We start from the raw sequence: 6,092 nt of genomic DNA, 5'->3' as shown, positions 1-6,092 counted from the left end.
AGCCAGCCCCTCTTGCCCCCCTGGGCTCTTTTAGGACCCCCCTCGCAGGGGGTGAGGCACCCCCCGCGAGGCGGGGGCTGAGAGCCAGCCCCTCTTGCCCCCTGGGCTCTTTTAGGACCCCCTCGCAGGGGGTGAGGCACCCCCGCGAGGCGGGGCTGAGAGCCAGCCCCTCTTGCCCCCTGGGCTCTTTTAGGACCCCCTCGCAGGGGGGTGAGGCACCCCCCGCGAGGCGGGGGCTGAGAGCCAGCCCCTCTTGCCCCCCTGGGCTCTTTTAGGACCCCCTCGCAGGGGGGTGAGGCACCCCCCGCGAGGCGGGGGCTGAGAGCCAGCCCCTCTTGCCCCCCTGGGCTCTTTTAGGACCCCCCTCGCAGGGGGGTGAGGCACCCCCCGCGAGGCGGGGGCTGAGAGCCAGCCCCTCTTGCCCCCCGGGCTCTTTTAGGACCCCCCTCGCAGGGGGGTGAGGCACCCCCCGCGAGGCGGGGGCTGAGAGCCAGCCCCTCTTGCCCCCCTGGGCTCTTTTAGGACCCCCCTCGCAGGGGGGTGAGGCACCCCCCGCGAGGCGGGGGCTGAGAGCCAGCCCCTCTTGCCCCCCTGGGCTCTTTTAGGACCCCCCTCGCAGGGGGGTGAGGCACCCCCCGCGAGGCGGGGGCTGAGAGCCAGCCCCTCTTGCCCCCCTGGGCTCTTTTAGGACCCCCCTCGCAGGGGGGTGAGGCACCCCCGCGAGGCGGGGGCTGAGAGCCAGCCCCTCTTGCCCCCCCTGGGCTCTTTTAGGACCCCCTCGCAGGGGGGTGAGGCACCCCCCGCGAGGCGGGGGCTGAGAGCCAGCCCCTCTTGCCCCCCTGGGCTCTTTTAGGACCCCCCTCGCAGGGGGGTGAGGCACCCCCCGCGAGGCGGGGGCTGAGAGCCAGCCCCTCTTGCCCCCCTGGGCTCTTTAGGACCCCCCTCGCAGGGGGGTGAGGCACCCCCGCGAGGCGGGGGCTGAGAGCCAGCCCCTCTTGCCCCCTGGGCTCTTTTAGGACCCCCCCTCGCAGGGGGGTGAGGCACCCCCCGCGAGGCGGGGGCTGAGAGCCAGCCCCTCTTGCCCCCCTGGGCTCTTTTAGGACCCCCCTCGCAGGGGGGTGAGGCACCCCCGCGAGGCGGGGGGCTGAGAGCCAGCCCCTCTTGCCCCCCTGGGCTCTTTAGGACCCCCCCGCAGGGGGGTGAGGCACCCCCCGCGAGGCGGGGGCTGAGAGCCAGCCCCTCTTGCCCCCCTGGGCTCTTTTAGGACCCCCTCGCAGGGGGGTGAGGCACCCCCCGCGGGGGCTGAGAGCCAGCCCCTCTTGCCCCCCTGGGCTCTTTTAGGACCCCCTCGCAGGGGGTGAGGCACCCCCCGCGAGGCGGGGCTGAGAGCCAGCCCCTCTTGCCCCCCGGGCTCTTTTAGGACCCCCCTCGCAGGGGGTGAGGCACCCCCGCGAGGCGGGGGCTGAGAGCCAGCCCCTCTTGCCCCCTGGGCTCTTTTAGGACCCCCCTCGCAGGGGGGTGAGGCACCCCCGCGAGGCGGGGGCTGAGAGCCAGCCCCTCTTGCCCCCCTGGGCTCTTTTAGGACCCCCCTCGCAGGGGGGTGAGGCACCCCCGCGAGGCGGGGGCTGAGAGCCAGCCCCTCTTGCCCCCTGGGCTCTTTTAGGACCCCCTCGCAGGGGGGTGAGGCACCCCCCGCGAGGCGGGGGCTGAGAGCCAGCCCCTCTTGCCCCCCTGGGCTCTTTTAGGACCCCCCTCGCAGGGGTGAGGCACCCCCGCGAGGCGGGGGCTGAGAGCCAGCCCCTCTTGCCCCCTGGGCTCTTTTAGGACCCCCCTCGCAGGGGGTGAGGCACCCCCCGCGAGGCGGGGGCTGAGAGCCAGCCCCTCTTGCCCCCTGGGCTCTTTTAGGACCCCCCTCGCAGGGGGGTGAGGCACCCCCCGCGAGGCGGGGGCTGAGAGCCAGCCCCTCTTGCCCCCCTGGGCTCTTTTAGGACCCCCCTCGCAGGGGGGTGAGGCACCCCCCGCGAGGCGGGGGCTGAGAGCCAGCCCCTCTTGCCCCCCTGGGCTCTTTAGGACCCCCTCGCAGGGGGGTGAGGCACCCCCGCGAGGCGGGGGCTGAGAGCCAGCCCCCTCTTGCCCCCCTGGGCTCTTTTAGACCCCCTCGCAGGGGGGTGAGGCACCCCCCGCGAGGCGGGGGCTGAGAGCCAGCCCCTCTTGCCCCCTGGGCTCTTTTAGGACCCCCTCGCAGGGGGGTGAGGCACCCCGCGAGGCGGGGGCTGAGAGCCAGCCCCTCTTGCCCCCTGGGCTCTTTTAGGACCCCCCTCGCAGGGGGTGAGGCACCCCCCGCGAGGCGGGGGCTGAGAGCCAGCCCCTCTTGCCCCCCTGGGCTCTTTTAGGACCCCCTCGCAGGGGGGTGAGGCACCCCCGCGAGGCGGGGGCTGAGAGCCAGCCCCTCTTGCCCCCTGGGCTCTTTTAGGACCCCCCTCGCAGGGGGTGAGGCACCCCCCGCGAGGCGGGGGCTGAGAGCCAGCCCCTCTTGCCCCCCTGGGCTCTTTTAGGACCCCCCCTCGCAGGGGGGTGAGGCACCCCCCGCGAGGCGGGGGCTGAGAGCCAGCCCCTCTTGCCCCCTGGGCTCTTTTAGGACCCCCTCGCAGGGGGTGAGGCACCCCCGCGAGGCGGGGGCTGAGAGCCAGCCCCTCTTGCCCCCCTGGGCTCTTTTAGGACCCCCTCGCAGGGGGGTGAGGCACCCCCCGCGAGGCGGGGGCTGAGAGCCAGCCCCTCTTGCCCCCCTGGGCTCTTTTAGGACCCCCTCGCAGGGGGGTGAGGCACCCCCCGCGAGGCGGGGGCTGAGAGCCAGCCCCTCTTGCCCCCCTGGGCTCTTTTAGGACCCCCTCGCAGGGGGGTGAGGCACCCCCGCGAGGCGGGGGCTGAGAGCCAGCCCCTCTTGCCCCCCTGGGCTCTTTAGGACCCCCCCCTCGCAGGGGGTGAGGCACCCCCGCGAGGCGGGGGCTGAGAGCCAGCCCCTCTTGCCCCCTGGGCTCTTTTAGGACCCCCTCGCAGGGGGTGAGGCACCCCCGCGAGGCGGGGGCTGAGAGCCAGCCCCTCTTGCCCCCCTGGGCTCTTTTAGGACCCCCCTCGCAGGGGGTGAGGCACCCCGCGAGGCGGGGGCTGAGAGCCAGCCCCTCTTGCCCCCTGGGCTCTTTTAGGACCCCCCTCGCAGGGGGGTGAGGCACCCCCGCGAGGCGGGGGCCAGAGCCAGCCCCTCTTGCCCCCTGGGCTCTTTTAGGACCCCCCGCAGGGGGTGAGGCACCCCCCGCGAGGCGGGGGCTGAGAGCCAGCCCCTCTTGCCCCCTGCTCTTTTAGGACCCCCCTCGCAGGGGTGAGGCACCCCCCGCGAGGCGGGGGCTGAGAGCCAGCCCCTCTTGCCCCCCTGGGCTCTTTTAGGACCCCCTCGCAGGGGGTGAGGCACCCCCGCGAGGCGGGGGCTGAGAGCCAGCCCCTCTTGCCCCCCTGGGCTCTTTTAGGACCCCCTCGCAGGGGGGTGAGGCACCCCCGCGAGGCGGGGGCTGAAGCCAGCCCCTCTTGCCCCCTGGGCTCTTTTAGGACCCCCCTCGCAGGGGGTGAGGCACCCCCGCGAGGCGGGGGCTGAGAGCCAGCCCCTCTTGCCCCCTGGCTCTCTTTTAGGACCCCCCTCGCAGGGGGGTGAGGCACCCCCGCGAGGCGGGGGCTGAGAGCCAGCCCCTCTTGCCCCCTGGGCCTTTTAGGACCCCCCTCGCAGGGGGGTGAGGCACCCCCTCGGAGGCGGGGGCTGAGAGCCAGCCCCTCTTGCCCCCTGGGCTCTTTTAGGACCCCCTCGCAGGGGGGTGAGGCACCCCCGCGAGGCGGGGGCTGAGAGCCAGCCCCTCTTGCCCCCCTGGGCCTTTTAGGACCCCCTCGCAGGGGGGTGAGGCACCCCCCGCGGAGGCGGGGCTGAGAGCCAGCCCCTCTTGCCCCCCTGGGCTCTTTTAGGACCCCCTCGCAGGGGGTGAGGCACCCCCGCGAGGCGGGGGCTGAGAGCCAGCCCCTCTTGCCCCCTGGGCTCTTTTAGGACCCCCCTCGCAGGGGGTGAGGCACCCCCCGCGAGGCGGGGGCTGAGAGCCAGCCCCTCTTGCCCCCTGGGCTCTTTTAGGACCCCCTCGCAGGGGGGTGAGGCACCCCCCGCGAGGCGGGGGCTGAGAGCCAGCCCCTCTTGCCCCCCTGGGCTCTTTTAGGACCCCCCTCGCAGGGGGGTGAGGCACCCCCGCGAGGCGGGGGCTGAGAGCCAGCCCCTCTTGCCCCCCTGGGCTCTTTTAGGACCCCCTCGCAGGGGGGTGAGGCACCCCCGCGAGGCGGGGGCTGAGAGCCAGCCCCTCTTGCCCCCTGGGCTCTTTTAGGACCCCCCGCAGGGGGTGAGGCACCCCCCGCGAGGCGGGGGCTGAGAGCCAGCCCCTCTTGCCCCCTGGGCTCTTTTAGGACCCCCTCGCAGGGGGGTGAGGCACCCCCCGCGAGGCGGGGGCTGAGAGCCAGCCCCTCTTGCCCCCCTGGGCTCTTTTAGGACCCCCTCGCAGGGGGGTGAGGCACCCCCCGCGAGGCGGGGGCTGAGAGCCAGCCCCTCTTGCCCCCCTGGGCTCTTTTAGGACCCCCTCGCAGGGGGTGAGGCACCCCCCGCGAGGCGGGGGCTGAGAGCCAGCCCCTCTTGCCCCCCTGGGCTCTTTTAGGACCCCCTCGCAGGGGGGTGAGGCACCCCCCGCGAGGCGGGGGCTGAGAGCCAGCCCCTCTTGCCCCCCTGGGCTCTTTTAGGACCCCCCTCGCAGGGGGGTGAGGCACCCCCCGCGAGGCGGGGGCTGAGAGCCAGCCCCTCTTGCCCCCCTGGGCTCTTTTAGGACCCCCCTCGCAGGGGGTGAGGCACCCCCCGCGAGGCGGGGGCTGAGAGCCAGCCCCTCTTGCCCCCCTGGGCTCTTTTAGGACCCCCGCAGGGGGGTGAGGCACCCCCCGCGAGGCGGGGGCTGAGAGCCAGCCCCTCTTGCCCCCCTGGGCTCTTTTAGGACCCCCCTCGCAGGGGGGTGAGGCACCCCCCGCGAGGCGGGGGCTGAGAGCCAGCCCCTCTTGCCCCCCTGGGCTCTTTTAGGACCCCCCTCGCAGGGGGTGAGGCACCCCCCGCGAGGCGGGGGCTGAGAGCCAGCCCCTCTTGCCCCCCTGGGCTCTTTTAGGACCCCCCTCGCAGGGGGGTGAGGCACCCCCCGCGAGGCGGGGGCTGAGAGCCAGCCCCTCTTGCCCCCCTGGGCTCTTTTAGGACCCCCCTCGCAGGGGGGTGAGGCACCCCCCGCGAGGCGGGGGCTGAGAGCCAGCCCCTCTTGCCCCCCTGGGCTCTTTTAGGACCCCCCTCGCAGGGGGGTGAGGCACCCCCCGCGAGGCGGGGGCTGAGAGCCAGCCCCTCTTGCCCCCCTGGGCTCTTTTAGGACCCCCCTCGCAGGGGGGTGAGGCACCCCCCGCGAGGCGGGGGCTGAGAGCCAGCCCCTCTTGCCCCCCTGGGCTCTTTTAGGACCCCCCTCGCAGGGGGGTGAGGCACCCCCGCGAGGCGGGGGCTGAGAGCCAGCCCCTCTTGCCCCCCTGGGCTCTTTTAGGACCCCCCTCGCAGGGGGGTGAGGCACCCCCCGCGAGGCGGGGGCTGAGAGCCAGCCCCTCTTGCCCCCCTGGGCTCTTTTAGGACCCCCCTCGCAGGGGGGTGAGGCACCCCCCGCGAGGCGGGGGCTGAGAGCCAGCCCCTCTTGCCCCCCTGGGCTCTTTTAGGACCCCCCTCGCAGGGGGGTGAGGCACCCCCCGCGAGGCGGGGGCTGAGAGCCAGCCCCTCTTGCCCCCCTGGGCTCTTTTAGGACCCCCCTCGCAGGGGGGTGAGGCACCCCCCGCGAGGCGGGGGCTGAGAGCCAGCCCCTCTTGCCCCCCTGGGCTCTTTTAGGACCCCCCTCGCAGGGGGGTGAGGCACCCCCCGCGAGGCGGGGGCTGAGAGCCAGCCCCTCTTGCCCCCCTGGGCTCTTTTAGGACCCCCCTCGCAGGGGGGTGAGGCACCCCCCGCGAGG

General features: G+C 74.4%; 1 pseudogene; it reads right to left on the bottom strand.

The window, feature by feature from the left end:
* Nucleotides 1-5,221: 5,221 nt before the first annotated feature.
* LOC134738561 (putative uncharacterized protein FLJ45355) lies at nucleotides 5,222-5,695 on the bottom strand (annotated as a pseudogene).
* Nucleotides 5,696-6,092: the final 397 nt, after the last annotated feature.

This window comes from Pongo pygmaeus, chromosome 18 (genome assembly GCF_028885625.2).
Source record: "Pongo pygmaeus isolate AG05252 chromosome 18, NHGRI_mPonPyg2-v2.0_pri, whole genome shotgun sequence".
NCBI lineage: Eukaryota > Metazoa > Chordata > Mammalia > Primates > Hominidae > Pongo > Pongo pygmaeus.
Note: the sequence above shows the minus strand (reverse complement) of the source record. Positions and strands in the feature narration are given on the sequence as shown.